The 24,579-nt window shown below is 43.4% G+C and overlaps 1 protein-coding gene and 1 non-coding gene across 3 annotated transcripts in view; one reads left to right on the plus strand and one right to left on the minus strand.

The window, feature by feature from the left end:
* Positions 1-24,579, plus strand: part of LOC126483878 (high affinity cAMP-specific and IBMX-insensitive 3',5'-cyclic phosphodiesterase 8A) — a 1,729,999-nt gene that overhangs the window by 1,011,123 nt on the left and 694,297 nt on the right. The window lies entirely within an intron of this gene.
* On the minus strand, positions 6,372-6,441 carry Trnat-agu (transfer RNA threonine (anticodon AGU)). The gene has a single exon. It is a non-coding gene; the product is annotated as a tRNA-Thr (tRNA).

Consider the following 24,579-nt stretch of genomic DNA (forward strand, 5'->3'; position numbering starts at 1 on the left):
GAGTGAAACAGGCTAAGCAGCGAAGCTACTGCTCCTGTGTGGACCTCAATAACGATTTCTGGCCTCACGGGTGGGATTGGCCTATGTGAGCGGCCGCGAGCCAGCGAACGCTTCGGCGAAATCGGCATCGGGGCTGCTGAAGAAACTACTCGGGCAGCAGATCGGGCCAGCGCGTGGTCGGCTTGTGGTGAACTTGGTGTCCCAGCCCACGAATAAGACGACTGCCAGAGTGTTCGCCAGAGGCATAGAACACCCTGGCGGACTGCCTGAAGCGATCCCTCAGCAGCGGGACGCCTGCTTCCTCGTGAAGGAGCCTCGTCGAGTAACGAGGCGGCTTGTGGAGAGTGAGTCGGAGCGCCCGATTCTGGACGCGCTGGAGCATCGCCACGTGCGACGGGGCTGCATTCCCCCATACTACGGCGGCGTACTCGAGCACTGGCCGGACAAGGGTCAAGTACACAGTCAGGCCGTGCCGAGGTGGGAGGGTGGATTCGGGGTTCAGCAGCGGGTAGAGCGCCCGGAGACGCTCAATCGCTCGCCCCCTGATGTCTCGGATGTGCGGCAGTCAGGTGAGATGCCTGTCCAGCGTCACACCGAGGTATTTGCCGGACGGTGACCACGGGATGGGGCCTCCCAAGATCGTGATCGTGACGTCGCAGGGGGTCAAGCTTTTTATCCATTACAGACGATCGGAGGGACGTTTGAGCCAAATTTAATACTTCTGGCTTAATGGAAGACAATTACTAGGTTTCAAGAAAGTGACCCTATAATTGCGTTACAAAGCGTAAATACGATGTTTTCGTTCAAAAATGGTTCAAATGGCTCTGAGCACTATGGGACTCAACATCTGAGGTCATCAGTCCCCTAGAACTTAGAACTGCTTAAACCTAACCAACCTAAGGACATCACACACATCCATGCCCGAGGCAGGATTCGAACCTGCGACCGTAGCGGTCGCGCGGTTCCAGACTTAAGCGCCTAGAACCGCTCGGCCACATCGGCCGGCGATTTTTCGTACTTCTCGTGTTAAATATAGATTTTTTTAAGGTTAATACTTGTGCTTGTTTACGTATTCAAGTTTAAACAAATCAACAATTCCTGTTTATTTAAATTTTTATTTAAGTTTATTGAAGATCCGTTTCTCTCTTCCCGCTGCTTGCACTCATCACCGTTAACTCTATTTAAGCAGATTCTGCGGTATCGTGAACAGAAAGCATCTAAGATACGTTTTTTAAATTGTTTGGTGACGGAGCATAAACTGTCACTTGTCGCAAGTGCTTCGTGAGAAATGGTTGTCTTCATTCGTTAATTTTCTTTGGATTTCTTTAACAAATATAGTAACATAATGTGAATCATTCTTTCGGACACTGCATATCGCAGTGAATTTATCTTGAAAGTCACTTTTTTATGCAATCACATGATTTCTTCCCTGCCCGTGCTAATGAGTGTTTCGGCATTTGATCCAGATACAAAGTACACTAAGGAAAACGCCTTTTTATAAACATGGAGGAAAAACCAAAGTAAAAGCTACTTATTGGCACTCGATAGAAAGTAAATATGAGAAGAGCAATAACCGTGACGATAGGCGATACAGCGTGCAGTCAACAATAGTGACTTAACAATGGCAAAACGATCTAATATTTCCGTTCAGAACTAAATACGCTGGACTCCCTCGACTGTTTTCATTCGGTTGCTCCCAGAGAATGGTTTCACTCTAAGTACGAGTTAATAATTCAGTCGATTCGTAAAATTGTAACCGAAATAGTTGTTTCCCAAGTGACTGAACAGATTGTTTTCATTCGGGTGTTTCCATCACTACAATTTTTTAGCGCAAAGAAGTACTTCCACATGGAGATAACACAGGACGACGAAGCACAAATCGGTTAAAAAAAATGGTTCAAATGGCTCTGAACACTATGGGACTTAACATCTGAGGGCATCAGTCCCCTAGAACTTAGAACTACTTAAACCTAACTAACCTAAGGACATCACACACTTCCAAGCCCGAGGCAGGATTCGAACCTGCGACCGTAGCGGTCACGCGGTTCCAGACTGAAGCGCCTAGAACAGCACGGCCACACCGGCCGGCACAAATCGGTGGAACGTCCAAACAATCCATCGGATTTAGCACTCTCTCCTTCGCAACCAATCTCGCACAAAAGCAAATAGTAACTGGACGATGCTCATCGTTGTAGTTATGGCAGCCATGGCTTTTCTGCAGGAAATGAGTCGCTAGAAAAAGATGGGTAACGCATGTTAATCTGCAGGGGGCTAATGTCGACAAATAGATCCATTTATTAGTTGGTATTTTCTTTCTTCCAGAAGCAATCAGCGACATTTATCTACTTTATTGCTGAATAATTAGCCCCTGTAACATAATGTGATACAAAAATAAGTGAGCGTTGTTTAGATATTTGCACAAAAGAGTGTGAAGTTTGTGTGTGTGTGTGTGTGTGTGTGTGTGTGTGTGTGTGTGTGTGCGTACGTACGTATGCACAAGTATATGAATTTTGCTGTCTCCTCTCGTACGACTTAAGACTTTTGTTATATGCATCACTTGTATACACGCTGTGGTTGCTAAAGTCCCGTGCAGCTCGAAACAACAGCATCCTGCAAGACACAAGACGTATTTAACTCTAAGGTCCACAACTACTGTAACTAGTCAGAATCTTGAAAAGCTCCATTTTGTCATAGCTTGTTGTATCACAATTATGTACGTTTTCCAATGTTTACATTATACAGCGCTACAACGTCATGGTCATAGCAGACAACATATGGGGAACAAACTCGTCTCTACGCTGCAGTCCAGTCTTTCTCGTTACTAAATCATGTCGATTCTCCCGCTTGAGGCCCTAAACTATCAGCTATAAAAGTTTATGGTTTTTAGATAATTGAAACGATGCAGCAGAACTCCAACACCTGATACACTCCCCCCCCCTCCTTTCCCCACGACCTGCCTTTCACGTTATTCAATAGACTTGTATTCGGAATTAAATTAATGATTGTTACTATTTCCCACGTCACGACAGTTATTCAACGAGCGTAAACGTTAATGTTTTTAAAACATTCCAGCACAATTTCCAATTATGATTGGTTCAGAATGCACCGTGTCGAATTTTTTTACTCAGTTATTTGTTGAAAGTTAAGGGAGCATGCAAATTATTACCGTCTACTATGTATGATACGTTCATGAAAACAAGATTCATGAACTAACAATTGCAACGCCAGAATTAAAATAAAGATTCATGACTTGCCGACTTTATGTTCGTTACAGACACAACACTAACTCAAGCGGATAAGGTAGGAGAGTAGAAGCGAGTACCATCTTCGAGTCGGTTTACTCAAAACGTGGGAATGCTAATTGTGGATGGTTCAGCGGCCATTTGAGCATCGCTCTTCCGGAAACGAAAGAAAACAGCACATTTTTGTTGTACTCATAGCTTGAGCTGTAATTTAGCAAACAACTGACTGAATATTTTCAGACATTAGCTCACTTTTGAGATTGCTTGACATTCCTGTTATGGTGCGGTAGTGAATGATCGTGTGTGGCACTGCGCTGGATATTATTTTGACAGAATATCGCGCTAAAAGAATCGCTAAGAAATGAAATGCCTCTGTCAGTACAATGCCCTCTTTTATGCTTAGTGAATCGACGGGAAATTCATCTGTATTATTACGCGGAATCTCCAGTGTTATACCTACGGTACCAAAATTATTGCGCAGTGTATGGAGACAGTATGACTCTGTTGGATGATGGCTCTGTACGTTTTTCTTCTCGAAATCACTGCAGTTCAGAAATCTGAAACCTTATTTGAATTACAGCCATCTCAAATACGATTTCAGTGTCGTAAATCACTATTCCACTTCGTTCGTTGTTGCAGGGCGTATTTCGAAAATTTTCGTAGGGGACTGCTTCCCACTATGCCAAAATAGAAGTTCTACAAAGAGAGGAAGATAAAACTTTTGCTCTGCTTTGTATGTTGATGACGTACTTCCAACATAATTGCAACACGTAGTTATTAAGCTTTCCCTGTCTGCTCTGCACAGGAGCCAAAATTTTATGTCTTTATCGTGACCGAAGCCAAACAGTACGTACCAATGAATCCTGGCTATCTATGTTGTTAAGAATCGGCGTCAGTTAGGTTGTATCGTTTACATCGCTGGTTATGGTAGTCTTTTTTTTAAACTAGGAATCCGTTAATACTTCACAGTACGTGGATATGGTTCCTGCTGCTTTTTATACACTACCTTACAGTTTCAGTAAAAACACCTGTATAAGTGTTCCGACAAAGTGTACGCTTATCCTACCAATCACACAACCATCCTGAAAGTTCGAATTATATGCTAGTTCTGTAGCTTTAGGAGATCACAGTGTAATTGCATACGATCTGAAAATGTTATGGAAACACAACACTTATTTAAAATTATTTCTCCAGGTGTGTTGTATTAAATGAGTACCTGTAGAAGTCATTTCCCTATACCATAAGTATACACGATGACGCCATTTTTGCAACGCTAAATGTAATGTTTTCAACTGTAGAGCCAATGAAAATTTTTGACGTTGTATGTCAAACTGTATTTCTTAGTATTTTCAATTTTTTGTAGGTGTCTCGTTGTGGGTCACTGTATCTACGGCGTCAATTTATCTATCTATTCCCACTCGCTTATTGCACAACACAATTGCGCCTGTCGGCTGAATAATTGTTTCAAATGAGACCGATTTTATACAAAATGAAATATAATTTAAACATTCAGAAAGAGCCTTAATCTCATTTTCAGAATTAGTAAAATGATTTGTAAAGTACGTTTCAGTGACAATTGTACTCTGTAATTACTTGTTCCCTAGACTAAAAAAAACAAACTAAACTCCGTCCGAACAGGCTTGGAAGGCCCAACGGTACCGACCGGCCATCGTATCATCCTCAACCCACAGGCGTCACTGGACGCGGATATGGGGGGGCATTTGGTCAGAACACCGCTCTCCAGGTCGTATGTCAGTTTACGAGACCGGAGCCGCTACTTCTCAGTCAAGTAGCTCCTCAGTTTGCCTTACAAAGGCTGAGTGCACCCCGCTTGCGAACAGCGCTCGGCAGACCGATGGTCACCCATTCCCGTGTTAGCCCAGCCCGACAGCGCTTAGCTTCCGTGATCTGACGGGAACCGGTGTTACCACTGCGGCAAGGCCGTTGGCCCTTCCCTAGACTACTAATACGTATTTGGAATGAGTCCCACAAAATTACGTGATCTCTCAGACTTAATCGCTCTGATAATAACCGTCGACAATAAACATAAACGACAACTATGGTACAACCTGCTCGAATTGAAAACAAATTCAAATCCATCGAAACTAATATTTATGTGCTACAAATAAAATCACCTCTGACATTTGCCGGGAGATATAGTAAAACGTTTAGTTTAGTGTGATGTAGTCGAGTACTTTTTGTGACTGAAACTTAATGGAGCTAATACTGTTAGAATAGTATAATTTCTTTTCGGTGCGAAACGAAGAAAGATAGCAACACGCTTTTGTAAATCGTGGATGTCAACTATTTACAGCGTTCCTTTTTTCTAAAAACAATCTTTGTAAATCAGCTTTAATATGCTAGCTATGGGCGGCTCTGCATTCTCTTCTTTCGCTTGATGTTGAAAATCTTCAGAATTTTCGCTTAACTCGCACTTCTGAACTTCAGCTCCGTGAAGTAGACTTGCTGCGCTTCACGACGATGAACGTAGGTTCTTCCCCACACGACACAATTTCAGCTACGTAAATTCGATGTGTTGCAGTCCACGGCAATGATGTCCCCACCCACAATAAACAACTTCCATCGCCTTTTGGTGTATTACAGTTGTGCACTAGCTTGTACAATATAGTTTTCTCGCGACTAACTGAATGGAAAATGAGATTTAGCACTACACGCATATGTATATGTTGAGAATGTCTGAAAGTCTGTCTCGGTTTCTCAGTGAATAAGTGGGCGACTATAGCTCGAAAGAACGACGCCCGATCCTCCACCCATCCTGGAATTTCTATCTGCCGCCTGTAGCTTCATTTACCTCTGGCAATGTCTGTTAATGTTAACTATAACGAATTGCAGTACTGTTCAGAGTACACATTAAACCGTAGGTTCCCCCATAACCGGCAGAGTAAGTCAGTTCAAAACTTAGGGGAAGAAAAGAACCATGCCTAGTATAGCGGTGCGGTGGTCAAACCTGCCTTAGAGTTGAGCTATTACCAGCTAAGACCTCTCGAGGTGGTGGTGATTGAGGACAGAGCACTTTACAAAGTTTGACAGCTAGTCCTGGCGGTATTTCTGGCACAAAGGAATTACGTAGGTTGACTGCGAGTGGGGATGCGTTGAAATCAATGGGAACAGTTGAACCGGGAATTGAACCTGGGACTCCTGCTTACTAAGCAGATGCTCTGACCACTAAGCCATCCACACACAGTGGTCATCGCAGCTGCATGGACTACCCCAGAACGCCTCCCGTCACACACAGATTGTCAGTTTATCCACGCAATACTTGAGGCGAGGACGGCCAGTGACCTCTTCAGTGCGGATGCACACAAGGTCTGAACCCTGACGGGAAACGGAGAAATGGTGCGAGTAATGTAGATAACGGGCAAGGGTCACTTCATTAGTAGTGTGTGGATACGTTGAGAATTTGGGTCTGACGGGAGGCATGCTAGGGTAGTCCGCGTACTTGCGGTGAGCACTGTGTCCGGATGGCTTATCGCCGGTATGGGAGCTCAGAGTGTTCGATCAAGAGCCGGCTGGTCTCTGTAATAAAAACTGAGTGAAGGGATCAACAACGAACTTCGACGGATGTAATGTGACGTCCGCTACGACCAAATACATAGTGAAAAAAAAAAAAAAAATGGTCGTGGTCAGAGCATCTGCCTAGTAAGCGGGAGACGCGGGTTCGAATCTCGGTCTGGCACAAATTTTTAGCTTTCCCCACAGATTTAAATCAATCCACACTTGCATCCAGTGTCTCTAATTCCTTTGTGCCTTAATTCATAATGACTACTGGATCAAAGTCCGAAAGAACAAACACCACACATCGGTATCTCTGGCGGCTATGAATACAGTTCTTACATCGATCGTTGTATATACGAGGGTGAGTCAAATTAAAACCTTAAATTCGTAATAACAAATCGAAATTTCGCGCCGTTATCCTGTAAGTTGGTAAGCGTGCTACAAACAGCGTGCAGAGTGGCCTGTAGTTGGCAGCATAGTGCAGATCACACATACCGCCGCAGTAACAGTATATAGATGGCCGCCCCACTTGCGACTTGCTCCAGGGAAGAATAGCTTTCTGTTATTCGGTTTTTGCGTAGTGAAGGTGTGACACCTATTGAAATTCATCGACGAATGAAGGTTCAGTACGGTGATGCATGTTTGTGACAGCAGCAAGCCTACGAATGGAGTAGGCAGTTCGCAAATGGTGTTACTTCAGTAGAAGATGCTCCTCGTCCAGGTCAGGCACAACGAGTTGTGACTCCACAGAACATTGCAGCAATTGAAGCCATAGTGAAGGAAAACAGCAGAGTGACACTGAATGACATTGCAGCATGTTTACAGATTATTCATGGCTCAGCACACCACATTGTGCATGATGTGCTCCAGTTTCACAAAGTGTCTGCAAGATGGGTGCCACGACAGCTGACCCCTGAAATGAGAGAACGATGTGTTGATGCTTGTGAAGAACTTCTTCGGCGCTTTGAACGAGAGGGTGATGGCTTCCTTGCAAGATTCGTCACTGGGGAAAAAACCTGGGTTCAGTTCCACCAACCGGAAACGAAGAGAGCGAGCAAGGAATGGCGCCATTCCTCATCACCAAAACCAAAGAAGTTTCGAACAGAACCATCAGGGGGGAAGGTTATTCTGACTCTCTTTTGGGACGAAAAAGGCGTCACTTTGGAGTATCACATGCCTAGAGAGGCCACTGTCACCAGTGCATCATACTACTACCTCTAAAAAATCATCTGCGGCCTGAAATCAAATGAAAGTGACGTGGATTGCTGTCAGCAGGTGTCCTTTTGCAACATGACAATGCAATGCCCCACACTGCCCGTACAATCACAGACCTGCATTTTGAGTGTCTTCCTCATCCACCATACTCACCAGACCTTGCCCCAAGTGATTTCGATACGTTTTGACCACTCAAAGACGCAATGGGAGGAAAGAAGTTCCGTTCTGATGAAGAGGTACGCCACGCGGTGCATGAGTGGTTGCACGGACTACCAAAGAATTTTTTTCTAGAGGAATTTATGCACTTTGTAAGCGCTGGAGGACTTGCATTGAGCGTGGGGGAGATTATGTTAATAAGTGATACAGGTTTGTACCACTTCTGCACAATAAATAATATTTAAAAAATATTTACGGTTTTCATTTGACTCACCCTCGTATTTTTAGTCCTTATCAAGAAATACACTTTACAGTAGGTTTTTTGTTTACAGATATCTTCACGAGCATTCAGTAAAATTTTATAGGAAAGCTCTCATGAGTTGGTTAGTCAAAAAAGTCATAGAACGCAGTATTTCTGTGCAGCTTTCATAGGCCCACTTTCGTTTGAGGGTTAGCATTTTGTTTATTTACTTTAAATGATTTACTAGTAGCCTCCTTTACCTTCGAATGTTAGTCTCACGTGAATAAATATATGAAGCTTGACGTGACAAAACGTATATGGGACAAGAAAAATCTTTCAGCATACTGAACTTTCTCCAAAAAAGCAGAATAAGAATACCGTGCAGTGTGTCAGACGAATCATATGCACTGTTGTAATATCTCTTTATTTTTTCTCCCCAACGTGCTTCTGAATCAAATCAGCAATTTTGAAATAAATAGAGCTGTTGTAAATGATTAAACACAACATACGATTATGTAGTTCGCAGATCATAACAACAATAACATATTTGTCAAATCTGTTTTTTCAACCTCGTCCCGAAGACGGAGACAAAGAATAGAGAACAAAAAACGCCATTCAGACAGAAAAGACGCATTCACGTACTCGTCCGCCATCAGCAGTCATTTAATGAAAATGTGTGTGAAATCTTATGGGACTCAACTGCTAAGGTCATCAGTCCCTAAGCTTACACACTACTTAACCTAAATTATCCTAAGGACAAAGACACACACGCATGCCAGAGGGAGGACTCGAACCTCCGCCAGGATCAGCCGCACAGTCCATGACTGCAGCGCCTTAGACCGCTCGGCAGTCATTTAATGAATGGAAATTAAAATCCGTCATTGCGTGGAAGCATACGAGGTATGGTGGCATGTGTAAATATTAATATTTAGGACAAATTATTAGTATACAGTCGCATACCTGCGAGGATAAATAAATAATAAACAAAAGGTAATTATTAAAATGTGTTCAGTGTCTCCTGTACATTGTTAATCTATATTCTGATTTCTGTTCCCAGACTCTCTTTCTCGAAGATGTAAATTTGCTTGTAACATTCCTCAGGCCAAACCGATAAAGAGCGGCCACATAGTCACAAAAAATAATTTGTTTAAGGAACAGAATTAAAAGAACAGTATAAAAAAACGGATGAGAAAGAAGAACTGTTACACTATACTTATATCTTTAGCACAAAGTCATAGTGATGCATGTCTTTAGAATTGTTGTTATAAATTACTTCCTCAGCAAGAGTGCGCGCTAGCGCGTTGTGTGTGTGTGTGTGTGTGTGTGTGTGTGTGCGTGTGTGCGCGCGCGTTTTTTTTTTTTTTTGGGGGGGGGGGGGGGGTGTACAGGGTGAAACTGCTTGTATGTCCTCATTTTCATAGATGATTCTGTTAATAGGCAGAGTTTCTGCTTGCAAACTTCAGCAGTTTCTGAGGCAAGCGAAACGAGACACGGTTATTTTGCACATAGAGGATATAAATATTGATGAACCTGTTTTCTAGGAAAATGAAATAAAAATAGTGCCCGTCGCAAGAGCGGTCATAGCCCCACAAATATAGGCACAAACTGTTTGTTCCAGAGGAATACCATTTTTGTGTCAAAGATCACATTCATTTTAATTTTATATTTACAGGAAAATTTGCGAAACTTTTTTAAAACTTCTGTCATCCATGATCTTTTAAGAATTTTTTTAAAATTTATAATAAATGGCACAGACACACTTCCCATTTTCTGTAAATTTAGGTACACTAACGATTCATCAGATGACTTGATTTGCATTCAGTTTTTCCAATAGTACCTTAGGCTTTGTTTTTGCGTTAATGGTTGTATGCCTGGTAAATCGCATACGATTTGCAATACAATACACTAGAAACAACAGACAAATGCCCACAATATGGACTGTACATTATCACAGGTACTCAGTCCGCTGCATCTTAATAGGACAAATTTTGAGTTAATTGTGTGACTCAACAAACAAACCCTTTTATAACTGATGGAGTTACTGATACGTGTATCTGAAGTAATATTTTCCCCTTCAGTTGACATTGTATTCCTATAACAGTGGTAAAGGACTCATTACGTCTGATTAAAAAAAATCTACATGTATCAGAGAAGTAGAGGGACCCGGATCAAGCAATTGACGAAAACCTTTTTCTGTTGGACACTTCCATCTTTAAAATGATTTGTGTATATTTTGTATTTAGATTAACTCTGTACATTTTACTGATATTCTAAAAATATGATGACGAAGATTGTCATGGCATGTTCTCTGAAATAATAGTTCTTCAGACTTCTGATGACCTGAACTGTCACCAAACGCCTATTTTCAGATCTTACAGAGCCACCTCAAAGCGCTCCCTGGGAGTTGCTGTTGACCAATAGCGTGTGTTTTGGAACTTCACGTACCCGTTAAGGCGAATTCATGCTTCTTTGGAGTTGAAGTAAAGATCTGGATTCAGATAACCAACAGTGACACGCGGGAGTAACCGCTCGCGACAGCGTTGCCGCTGTGCATAATCTATGGGTTTTAATGCACCACTCTTACTTTGTATGCTCGCATATGTAACAGCTTCAACATGTTCTGGAACGACGTTCGTTAGCTGTTTAGTTGGAAGGATAGACGTCTGGTTGATTTCCGTGGACTTCTGGCCATAGCCTCGTGAACACGTTCAATATTTTCTGTCGAACAAACTCACTTTATACTGTTATGTTTGGCGTTAGCTACTGAACCTGCTGCTCTAAATTTGGTGATCGATTTCTGCACAAAACTTTTTACAGGAGTAGCTATCACTGGATTTTTTATCATGAACTTCCATTTAATGTTTTAAATGATTTACATCCAAAAATGTTTCAACGATATACACTCTTTGTTAGATTGAAAAAAATATTCTCAGAACTGCATATATTCACAACAAGCTTCGAACTAACTACTGACAGCGCAGCACTGATCAGTAAATCACCGCTCGACATCACATGACATGACGTGACCCTGCTCGAGCGCCGCTCTAGCGTTAAGAAATAACAACACTCAGATAGCCTCAAACACCACGTTCAGTATGACACGGGGCCTGTTTTATTTTGGCCACCCCCGTAGTTTATTGTGATAATGCGGATAACGCTATTAATAGCAGAGAGGTTATGTGCTAGAAGACATCAGTTCCGACTCCCTGCGCAAAGAAGTTTTATCTCAGTGGCAGAATTTCCATGTACATCCATGGAGACTTTTCTTCAGTAACTCAGTGTCAGCAGATCTCTGAAATTTGGCTACATAACTTCCATGACAGCTTCCGGTACACTGTCGTTTGTGTATAAATACACACTGATTATTGGTATCTACAGCATTTGCGTTATGGGTCTGACCCTTTTGACATAATCCAGGCAAATGTTCAGGATCTGCAGACGGACTATATTCCATTCTACACGTAGTATTAAGGAATGATATTGCCATATACACTACTGGCCATTAAAATTGCTACACGACGAAGATGACGTGCTACAGACGCGAAATTTAACCGACAGGAAGAGGATGCTGTGATATGCAAATAATTAGCTTTTCAGAGCATTCACACAAGGTTGGCGCCGGTGGCGACACCTACAACGTGCTGACATGAGGAAAGTTTCCAACCGATTTCTCATACACAAACAGCAGTTGACCGGCGTTGCCTGTGATGCCTCGTGTAAGGAGGAAAAATGCGTACCATCACGTTTCCGACTTCGATAAAGGTCAGATTGTAGCCTATCGCGATTGCGCTTTATCGTATTGCGACATTTCTGATCGCGTTGATCTAGATCCAATGACTGTTAGCAGAATATGGAATCGGTGGGTTCAGGATGGTAATACGGAACGCCGTGCTGGATCCCAACGGCCTCGTATCACTAGCAGTCGAAATGACAGGCATCTTATCCGCATGGTAGTAACGGATCGTGCAGCCACGTCTCGATCCCTGAGTCAATAGATGGGGACGTTTGCAAGAGAACAACCATCTGCACGAATAGTTCGACGACGTTTGCAGCAGCATGGACTATCAGCTCGGAGACCATGGCTGCGGTTACCCTTGACGCTGCATCGCAGACAGAAGCGCCTGCGATGGTGAAACTCAACGACAAACCTGGGTGCACGAATGGCAAAACGTCATTTTTTCGGATGAATCCAGGTTCTGTTTACAGCACCATGATGGTCGCATCCGTGTTTGGCGACATCGCGGTGAACACACATTGGAAGCTTGTATTTGTCATCGCCATACACGCGTATCACCCGGAGTGATGGTATGGGGTACCATTGGTTACACGTCTCGGTCACCTCTTGTTCGCATTGACCGCACTTTGAACAGTGGATGTTACATTTCAGATGTGTTACTACCTGAGGCTCTACCCTTCATTCGATCCCTGCGAAACCCAACACTTCAGCAGGATAATGCACGACCCCATGTTGCAGGTCCCGTACGGGCCTTTCTGGATACAGAAAATGTTCGACTGCTGCCCTGGCCAGCACATTCTCCAGATCTCTCACCAATTGCAAACGTATCGTGTTGAAGCTGCATGGGCAGCTGTACCTGTACACGCCATCCAAGCTCTGTTTGAATCAGTGCCCAAGAGTATCAAGGCCAGAGGTGGTTGTTCTGGGTACTGATTTTCAGGATCTATGTACCCAAATTTCGTGAAAATGTAATCACATGTCAGTTCTAGTATAATATATTTGTCCAATGTATACCAGTTTATCATCTGCATTTCTTCTTGGTGTAGCAGTTTTAATGGCCAGTAATGTACATACTCAGGCGGCGCCAAGTATTCAGCTAGTAAGAGTAAAAAGACAGAAAATATAGTGTTTAACGATATGTAGACATCCAGGTCATTAAAGAAGGAGAAGTAGCTCGGATAGGACAAAGAAGGGATTAGTAATAATCTGTGTCCTCTTTTGAAGGGGCTGAAACCGCTTTCAAATTTCAGACTTACATTCAGCACATCCCTCTCATTCATTTTTCCCAAAACGCTTAACTGCGTGCATTAATATGTGCTTTATTGTAAGGTTCCTCTTTTCATGAACTCTGCATCTACATTCACACGATTTGATCAAAAGTATCCGGACAGTTATTAGTGGACATTAATATGGTGTGTGTCCACCCTTAGCCTTTAAGATTGTTTGAACTCTGCTGGCGACACTTCTACATCTACATCTACATCCATATTCCGCAAGCCACCTGACGGTGTATGGCGGAGGGTATTTTGAGTACCTCTATCGGTTCTCCTTTCCAGTCTCGTATTGTTCTTGTAAAGGAAGATTGCCGGTATGCCTCTGTGTGGGCTCTAATCTCTCTGATTTTATCCTCGTGGTCTCTTCGCGTGATATACGTAGGAGGGAGCAATATACTGCTTGACTACTCGGTGAAGGTATGTTCTCGAAACTTCAAGAAAAGCGCGTACCGAGGTACTGAGCGTCTATCCTGCAAAGTCTTCCACTGGAGTTTATCTATCATCTCCGTAACGCTTTCGCGATTACTAAATGATCCTGTAACGAAGCGCGCTGCTCTGCGTTGGATCTTCTCTATCTCTTCTATCAACCCTATCTGGTACGGATCCCACACTGGTGAGCAATATTCAAGTAGTGGGCGAACAAGTGTACTGTAACCTACTTCCTTCGTTTTCGGATTGCATTTCCTTAGGATTCTTCCAATGAATCTCAGTCTGGCATCCGCTTTACCGACGATCAACTTTATATGATCATTCTATTTTAAATCACTCCTAATGCCTACTCCCAGATAATTTATGGAATTAACTGCTTCCAATTGCTGACCTGCTGTATTGTAGCTAAATGATAAAGGATCTTTCTTTCCAATGTATTCGCAGCACATTACACTTGTCTACAATGAGATTCAATTGCCATTCCCTGCACCATGCGTCAATTCGTTGCAGATCCTCCTGCTTTTCAATACAATTTTCCATTGTTCCAACCTGTCGATATACCACAGCATCATCCGCAAAAAGCCTCAGTGAACAATGGATGAGTTACCACTTGTCGTATGCTCTGGAAAATACATGATCGGTGGTTTATCATTCATTGACACTAAGAGGAATTGGAATGCTGAAAAAAAGCTGAAGAGTCTCGAGAGAGGAAATAGATAAAGGACGAAGCGTAGATGAAGAATTTTCTGGTCACTCAGGAAATCCATGCTATGGTCCAAGATTTGATAAACCTGTTGTTGAATATTCAGATACCACTTCTGGTAAACGTGCTTTTTAGCCGAATAAGGAACATTTTCGAACAAAAAATTAAAGACCTAAAATTTACAGCGTTTGCGCAGCGTATCAGTATACGTCTTTGATCATAGCCTATCCATAATACGTCAGAAAATAACAGCTCGATAACATCATGGCTTGGTGGAATAATTGTTTCAATTTTTCCAGATACAAAAAAATAGTATGTGAAGGTAATTAACAATGTAATTAAATTCCTTTCACAAAATGTGTCACACACAACCACCACGCTACTCCAAAAATTAACTTCAAAATGCGTGTGGTGTAAGAAAAAAAGTGTTCCTTAAGTGTAACGTGCCAGTTATTGGAAGGTCTGGACCCCTTTAATCATTTTTGGTGGAAATACTAGGCCACATAAATGTGACTGGGGACGACGCTACAGCTTTGTTTTTCTCACACTGAGGCGCTGCTTGCTGCTAATGGTCGGTGCCCCTTTAATGCCGGCAGGTGACACCACGGGAGGAGCCCTGTCGTTATTTGTAAGGCGCCGTCTCCGTAAAGGAGTCAATATAGCATCTCTCCCTCGGCTGCTAATTAAATTGTACTTTCTCGAACGACGATAAATTTTGCTTAATGTGCTGGCAGCCATTTCAGCGGCTCTCAGTACGTGCTCTGAAAGCCATCCACCTCGCAACGGTTGTGAGGTATGGTACGACGAGACAATTTGCACTTTAAACAGCAGTTCGTCTCTGAATATTCGTTTTATACGTGCGACTGAAGCTGCAATGAGGCTGCACTTAAATGTGAAGCTGGCAGTTAACCCGTTGTCATTTCACGGATTCCGAGAGCACTAAACAGGGTGGAAACTTGCACTCACATTAAGATTCGTTAATGTTCCTGTTTCATTAATGGACTTTTTCCTCTTTTCAAAATTATTCGTAATAATTAATTTATGTTCTGATCGTATTCATGAAGATCGCGAATTCCTCTAAGGGCTCACTATATGTGTGGTACAGTCTGCTTGTTATTTGCAGTCAGTTACAGTACTTTTCCGGCACAGGAAGAGGTTATTTTTGCCCCAACAATTCGTATTATGAAGAAACGCAGTGTATGGAACTGAAACAATTTCTGCCACTAAATAAATAATACTCGAATATGTTTATGAGATTTCTATTGTCTTCTCGTGCACTTTGGGCTTTGAGTTTCTATCGTATGTTGTTGATGTCCTTGATCGAACTCTACAGGGTACTGCAACATTCCTTTAAATGGCGGACATCAAAATCAAGAAAAATGTAACTGTGAAAGACATGTATTTCTCAGTCCAAAGTAAGGGCAAATAGATATTTTTGTTATAAAAACATTAAACATTGTTACTGCTTTAAAGTTTTCTTATAATTCTAGGATTTGAATCAGCTGAATGGAATATGATATCCACAACCTTTATTTGGAATTTATAAACCTTGAAGCATCAGATACTGCACCAAAGAGGAGCGTTGCTCCTAAGACTTCTCCCGCATGTGGCATCCTTGTCACATATTCTACACATTTAATTCTAGCTTTGCTGGCCATCTCTGCTCTTTCACTAAGAATCTCTGTGATATCAAATATGAAACACTTTCCAGATTTTCTGCAAAAATACTGCTCTGAAAAGCTTAAGGACGAGACAGGAAAAGTTACATATATTAGCCGCTTGGGGGAAGTGAATTAAATTGCGGGAGTATGTTGCCAGAGCTCTCCCAGTCGTGCACCGAATTCTGGATGACACAAAGCGTCAGGTGAGCTTCACAATAGCTCCAAATGGGGCTGCCCTCAAAACACGATGCTCTCGAAGACACGATAAGAGACAGATTGCGTCAGTCAGCGAGCAATTACGGTGCAATGTAGTGGCGTTCTCAAGGCCCGCAGACAACATCTGGATGACTTCACACGGGGAAGAATGGTTCAAATGGTTCAAATGGCTCTGAGCACTATGGGACTCAACTGCTGTGGTCATTAGTCCCCTAGAACTTAGAACTACTTAAACCGAACTAACCTAAGGACATCACACACACCCATGCCCGAGGCAGGACTCGAACCTGCGACCGTAGCAGCAGCGCGGCTCCGGACTGGAGCGCCTAGAACCGCACGGCCACCGCGGCCGGCGGGGAAGAATCATTGGGAAACTGAAAGAAGAACGAAGTGTGACGAGTGTGGCCCAGCAGTTTGGCATTGCATCAGTTCACGTGCATGGTGTACGGGGAGCTTTTCGAACCACAGACACTGCTGCACGAAGGAGAGGAGATTGTCGACCACGATTATCTACAGCAGCGGATGACCGCTACATTGTGCAACGGGCGAGAAGGGACCCACTTGAAACAGCGGGTGCAATTTCAACCACATCTAACAGGACTGCTTGTAGTGATATTGCGTGCTTAAGGATTTATCGTCAGTTATGTGACTAGATTGATGATTTCCTGTCAGAGAGGTCACAGGTAACTGACGGAAAGTCATGGTGTAAAATAGAAGTGGTTTCTGGTGTTCCCCAAGATAGCGTTATAGGCCATCTGCTGTCTCTCATCCATATAAACTATTTAGGAGACAATCTGAGCAACCGTCTTAGATTTTTTGTGGATGATGCTGACATTTATCGTCTAGTAAACTCATCAGGAGATCAAAACAAATAGCAAAACTATTTAGATATCTATATGGTGCAAAAATTGGCAGTTGAACCTAAATGATGAAAAGTGTGAGGTCACCCACATGAATGCTGAAAGCAATCCATTAAACTTCTGTTACTCAGTCAAATCTTAAGCCCGTAAATTCAGCTAAATACCTAGGAATTACAATTATGAATAACTTAAATTGAAAAGATCACATAGAGAATTTTGTGGGAAAGGCGAGCCAAAGACTGCATTTTATTGGAGGAACAGTGAGAAGATGCAACAGATCTACTAAAGAGACTACCTATACTACGCTTGTTCGTCCTGTTTTGGAGTACTGCTGCACGGTGTGGGATCCTTACCAGATAGGATTAACGGTGTACATCGAAAAAGTTCAAAGAAGAGCAGCACGTTTTGTGTAATCGAAAAATAGGGGAGTGAGACTCACTGACATGACACATGATTTGGGGTAGATATCATTAAAACAAAGACGTTTTCCATCGCGGCGGAATCTTCTCACAAAATTTCAGTCACCAACTTTCTTCTCCAGATGCGAAAATATTTCATTGACTCCGACTTACATTGAGAGAAACTATCATCATTAGAGCTCGCACGGAAACATATACGTGTTGATTTTTTCCGCGCGCTGTGGAAGTGGAATAATAGAGAATTATTGTAAAGATGGTGAAACTTCCCCTTTGAATGTAAAGAATGACAGTGCTGGAAAAACTCTTACGTTCTTACATTTTCAAACAGCTGAGCGAAACTGAACGTACTCAGACATTTCTCTCTTTCCTTATTCTGATCATCACTAAACTGACACACAATATTTTAAGCGCAACGCAATCTGACTTTCAATAATACCTACAAAAGAATGGCCCTGACTAACAATAACCTATACCTTTCATGAATCACTTACCTCACAAAAATCTTCGTTACTCGAACTACTGCAATACAGCGAGCGCCAATACTGCCAGCTAAATAAAAGATTCTAACTACTGAAGGCACTAACTACTGATAGGCGCCGGCCAGTGTGGCCGAGCGGTTCTAGGCGCTTCAGTCAGGAACCGCGCGACCGCTACGATCGCCGGTTCGAATCCTGCCTCGAGCATGGATGTGTGTGATGTCCTTAGGTTAGTTAGGTTTAAGTAGTTCTAAGTTCTAGGGGACTGATGACCTCAGATGTTAAGTCCCATAGTGCTCACAGCCATGTGAACCATTTTGAACTGATAGGCATACTTATCAAATGAAAGAAAGACTTTGATGGAGAAAAAACAATCTATTTACCTTAATCAGTTCATGACATCCAGTCTTACAAATTTCCTTTTTCTGACGGACACACGTCCAGATCGTCCGCTCTCAAAACTCTGCCATCGCTCTCCCCACATCCACCACTGCTGGGGGCTCACCTCCAACTGCGCAACGCTACGCGCTGTTCACATCCAACTGCCCAACACTACAATAGCAAATATTCCAACAATGCCAACCAGCCACAGACTGCACACAGCACAGTCAGTGATTTTCATACAGAGCGCTACCATGGCGTTACCAACACAAAAACCTAAACAGCCTACTCACAATGGTTCGATGAACCATCTTCCAGAGACTTAAGTGTGATTTGCAAAATATCCATGTAGATGCTGATGCAAGGCGCGCAATCTCAGTCTCTATGGTAGTGGTCATTTTGCCCGACGACCGGCATGTTATGTTCTCCGTTGACAACACCATATCGGCGGCACCGTTCGCGATGGTAAGAGCACAGTGACTGGACCAAAGAGAAGTGGGTTCCATGCTCCTCTCAGATGAGAGTGGATTGAGTGCGAGTATTGGTTCTGGGTGTATTCTTATATGGTGAGAGGTGAGAACAAGTGATGGAACCTGGAGCATTGTCGAGCATGATCGTTTTGCTGGCCCAAGTGTTATGATGTGAAAAGGCACAATGATGCTTGAGCGCACTGACCTCCGAATCCTTACACACTTCTTCCCCATACCGATGTGCGTCTTTTCAGGGATTTAGGGCTGACTTTGTTTTTATGGATGACCATGCGCGACCGCATCGAACAGTGCAGGTAGAAGAGTCCTTGGAACAGATGATATCTGGCGAATGGACTGGCCTGATAGTTCCTCCAACTTATAATCTCATCGAGCGTGTTTGGGATGCGTTGGGGAGACGTACTGGAGCACGTACAAACAGGATGGTAGCACTTTGCAGACTTACGAGTATTAAGAACCATGTCCCACCTTTTGGAATGCCCAAGGGAACATCATAAATCGCGGTGACTGCAGTATAATTATTACCTTCGAATAAAAGTATAAAAGTGTCATTTCTGTTCGTCTCTTTGGGTATTTCTTTCAGTTACCTCCTGTACTATACTGTAAAATTTCTTTCTGCGTATGGTCCAAGTTGCATCGAGATATGTTGCTTGGCAGTGACGTATATGCAGAAAGTTACTTTCGCCCTTATGTTTTGCACATCGGTGTATTATTTATTTGGTTAGAAACCGGCTTTCGGCCTCAACGGCCATCGTCAGGTGGCAGCTGAATGTCCCAAACATAGCTGTTAATGACATATTTACAAAACATAGAAGATGTTCAAAAAAATGGTTCAAATGGCTCTGAGCACTATGGGACCTAACTTCTGTGGTCATCAGTCCCCTAGAACTTAGAACTACTTAAACCTAACTAACCTAAGGACATCACACACATCCATGCCCGAGGCAGGATTCGAACCTGCGACCGTAGCAGTCGCGCGGTTCCGGACTGAGCGCCTTAACCGCGAGACCACCGCGGCCGGCCATAGAAGATGTTCCGTAAAATCTGAATCTATCTTTCGTAGTCTCCAGCTTCTCGAAGGTAACGTTTACATCGCCGTTGGCGATGCAAACACGCCGTCTACTCGTATTTATCAACACTGGAGAGTCTACATCTACATCTACATTGATACTCCGCAAGCCACCCAACGGTGTGTGGCGGAGGGCACCTTACGTGCCACTGTCATTACCTCCCTTTCCTGTTCCAGTCGCGTATGGTTCGCGGGAAGAACGACTGTCTGAAAGCCTCCGTGCGCGCTCTAATCTCTCTAATTTTACATTCGTGATCTCCTCGGGAAGTATAAGTAGGGGGAAGCAATATATTCGATACCTCATCCAGAAACGCATCCTCTCGAAACCTGGCGAGCAAGCTACACCGCGATGCAGAGCGCCTCTCTTGCAGAGTCTGCCACTTGAGTTTATTAAACATCTCCGTAACGCTATCACGGTTACCAAATAACCCAGTGACGAAACGCGCCGCTCTTCTTTGGATCTTCTCTATCTCCTCCGTTAACCCGACCTGGTACGGATCCCACACTGATGAGCAATACTCAAGTATAGGTCGAACGAGTGTTTTGTAAGCCACCTCCTTTGTTGATGGACTACATTTTCTAAGCACTCTCCCAATGAATCTCAACCTGGTACCCGCCTTACCAACAATTAGTTTTATATGATCATTCCACTTCAAATCGTTCCGTACGCATACTCCCAGAGTCCACAGAGGTACAATTTTGACGGGTTGGGGGTGGAAGGAGGAGGGAGGAGGGGGAGCATTAGACGTCTGATTGGTTTGATGTGATGTAATGTAGTTCAGTACACTGTCCTCAGTCACCAATAAAAATATCTACGCCGGCCGCGGTGGTCTAGCGGTTCAGGCGCTCAGTCCGGAACCGCGGGACTGCTACGGTCGCAGGTTCGAATCCTGCCTCGGGCATGGATGTGTGTGATGTCCTTAGGTTAGTTAGGTTTAAGTAGTTCTAAGTTCTGGGGGACTGATGACCACAGATGTTAAGTCCCATAGTGCTCAGAGCCATTTGAGCCAAAAATATCTACACTTATACCCGTTACACCTTGTTATTCTTAACATTAAGGCCTATGCTCCATACTAGAAGGCTTCTTACAGCTAGCAATATCCTCTTTGCCCTTTGTTATGTGTTGCTTATGCTCTCCTTGTTATGCCTGTTTTGCGTTATTTTGCATCCGTGTTAGCAGAATTCTGTCACTTCCTCTACTATGTAGCCCATATGCTGATGTTAATTTTATCGCCACTGCTTCTTGAGTTATCGTCCAGAGGTCGCGGTGCCACACCAAAGTCGACAAGGCATATCGATACCAAAAACTTTAGCGAGGGCTCGGTGCAATTCCCAACGACGTGTGGGAGGCGCTTCTGTAGACCACCCCTCTCTGATTCAGCAGCATCCTCACACTGAGGTCAATATAGTGTCTTGCAAGCAAACTTTTGTGTTCTGCCTTACAGCAGGTCTTGTGATGGGGGAAGCCTCGTAAGAGAGGTCCACCGCATGAGCGTCTAGGGAAGTGATTCCAGTGGTGGTTTCCCGTTGCCTTCCACTGATGATGATGAAATGATAATGAGGACAACACAACACCCAGTCTTTGAGCGGAGAAAATCTCTGACCCAACCGGGAATCGAACCCGGGCCCTTGGCGTGACAGACCGCCGTGCAGACCACTTTTTTTTTCGCAGATGCTCAGCCTAGTTCGTGACCTCAGCTACAGCAGTCAACATCATCGAGTAGAACAGTGAGAGTTGTTAAAGTTTGTGATGAAATGCACTTTCGTAAATATTTCGTGAAGCCCAGGTACTGGTGAAACAGCCATTTACATTAAAGAGGATGATCAGAGAGGCTTTAGAAATAGGCAAGCCACCCGCCAACAAGAATAAAGAGGACGGGTACAGGTTTTCGGCGTCCAGCGTCCAGCAGTGACAGACCTACGAGAGGACAACGCGCAAAGCAATCGAACAGGCGGGAGGGAAACCGCGGTGGTCGTACGTACACAGAGAGCAGGCACGCCGCAGCCCGCACCTGGCAACAAGTAAACAGCACTACGTCACAGCTACCGCCCGTTTCTACAAGTGGCAAGAAATAATGTAAACACCAATCAAGCATTTCTTTATCCATCAATGTCAGGGAATAATATAAAGACCAATAAAGAACGCCTAACACCCCTCTTCCTATCTTCAAGTACCCTATCAAACTACATACACAGCTTCCTCCGCTACTGTATAAGATCTAAAGTCTCTCTCGTTCAGCAGGCGGTTCAGTACACCCCTGAGGAAAGCCACTTGCAACAATGGCCGAAATGTCGAACAATTGTATATACTGACCGTTGTGTTCCGCCCACTCGTCTAATATAGGTTGCCTAGGAAAGCTGCTTTCTCGGATCGCCAGACAACAATTCAAGCAAATCGTATTAATGGAGTTAATTAGAAAAGGAAATGATTACAATACTTAACTTTGTGAGATATAGACGTGTTGCAAGCAAGGAGCGACAGACAAACATAAGCAAGCTCTTCAGTATATAAAATTCGTAATACAAGTGAACCAATATAGTTTCTAACTCACTGCTGTAGCGTTCGTAGGTCGGCTCGCCTTCTAGGTGGCGCGGCGCTTACATTCTCTTTGTGTAGAGGCCTCTCCTGTCTCGGCGTCGTCCAAGAGAGGGTTCCGTCAGCGTACTATTGGCTGATGTCTCACAGCCCTGTCTGGTCGTCTTGCCGGCGCTTGACGTTACGCCGGAACATAGACAATCCGGTAAACTGCCCAGAAGGACTTTATTGGCAAGAGAACAGTTTTCTAATAAGTGCATCAAGTGATACTTTACTAGTCTATGGCAGCAGTAAATAACCAGTACTCCTGTGGCAAAGAAGGGTGTCAATATTAAGTAAATCTTTTATTCATTAACGCGTAAGTAAATTAACATTTATGTGTTCTACTTTGAACAGCCTTCTCCAAGAACAATCAAGAACCCACAGCTATGTGCGGACGAAGGGAGTTCCGTCTAGTCACAACACTTCTAAATTGAAATGTAACATTGGTATTGCCACATGTTTTCCCACATTTCGCTAGAATCGAAACTGATATTCGCGAAGTCGGCTTCTACCAACTTTTCCATTCTTCTTTAAATATTTCGTGTCAATATTTTTTAGCCATGACTTACGAAACTGATGGCTCGATAATACTGACTCCTATCATCACATGCCTCCTCTTGAATAGGAATTATTACATTTTTCTAGAAGTACAGAAGTATATCTTCTAGCTCACCAGGAGAAATAGTTTTGTCATAGCTGCCTCCCTCAAGGATCTCAGTAATTTTGAAGAACTGTCGTCTACTCCAGCGACCCTGCTGTGGCGTAATGGGCACAGCACTTTTCCGCGTCTGCTGGCTGCACAAACTCAAATTTAGTCTCGGTGCTAGAGGACGCGCACACTATGTTTACACGGTGCTCCGTAAAACCGGATTTCGTAAACCAGTTTCCCAATAACGCTTCCGGTTGGGCATGTGAACACTCCAAATTCGATTCCGTAAATACGGTTATAGCCGCCGGTTTTCCACTTCCACAACCGATTTTCACCCCACGTAAAAACACAAACATTTTTGAAACATGCTTTGTCAGACTACGTCTTGTTTTTGAAAATATTCAGCTAAAATGTACAGAGTGACTTACTGTGCACCGAAAGGGAAATATAAATATTAGACAGAGTATGAAGTTTTCTACCTCTAACGTTTAAGTGAAGAGAAATAACGACTGTGCTGACCAAAGCAGAAACGGGAACAGCTGTTTTCCAGCCACCGTATTTGACTGAGCTAGCAAATCCGCTTGAGCTCTTAACATGTAAACACGACAGCGCAAAACGGTTTCCGAAAATCGGTTTTCGTCCTTCGGAAGATGTGTCGGATATAAACGTCGTGGCATTGTCGAGCAGCGAGGCGTTCGGAGACAGAACGTTCCCTCGTGCGCAGTGAAATGCTCAACGTTGCGTTGGTAGACAACCGTGACCGCCGCTGGCAGAGAAACGGCTTCACCTCTGCTAACGCCAGTGCCTGTTGTGATTAAATCAAATTCAGATTTTAAGATAGTTGATAAAGTGACCATTGGGCCTAATCATTAAATTCAAATTGTAAACGTTTTTGGTAAGGTGGCCACCGGACCTAACCACTGAATTCAAATTTCTTCTCATCAGATTTTTGGTAACGTGACCGGCGCACCTAAATGCTTCAGATCTGTTTCTTTTAATTGTGCCCAATTCTTTCCACCTTTGAACTTTCTCTAATTCGCTTAGTAATTGTTCGCCACCTGAGCTCTTGATATTCATACAACTTCCTCTTGTGTCTTGAAAGGCCTTTTTGATTTTCCTATAAGCAGTATCTATCTTTGCCCTACTCATGCATGTTCCTACAGCCTTGTATTGGTCCCCAAGGAATACCTCCTTAGCCATTTTGCACATCGTATTAATTTCATATTTTAGACGTCTGTAATCCCTTTCGTCTACTTTATGTGCTGATTTT

Source organism: Schistocerca serialis, chromosome 6 (genome assembly GCF_023864345.2).
Source record: "Schistocerca serialis cubense isolate TAMUIC-IGC-003099 chromosome 6, iqSchSeri2.2, whole genome shotgun sequence".
Taxonomy (NCBI): Eukaryota; Metazoa; Arthropoda; class Insecta; order Orthoptera; family Acrididae; genus Schistocerca; species Schistocerca serialis.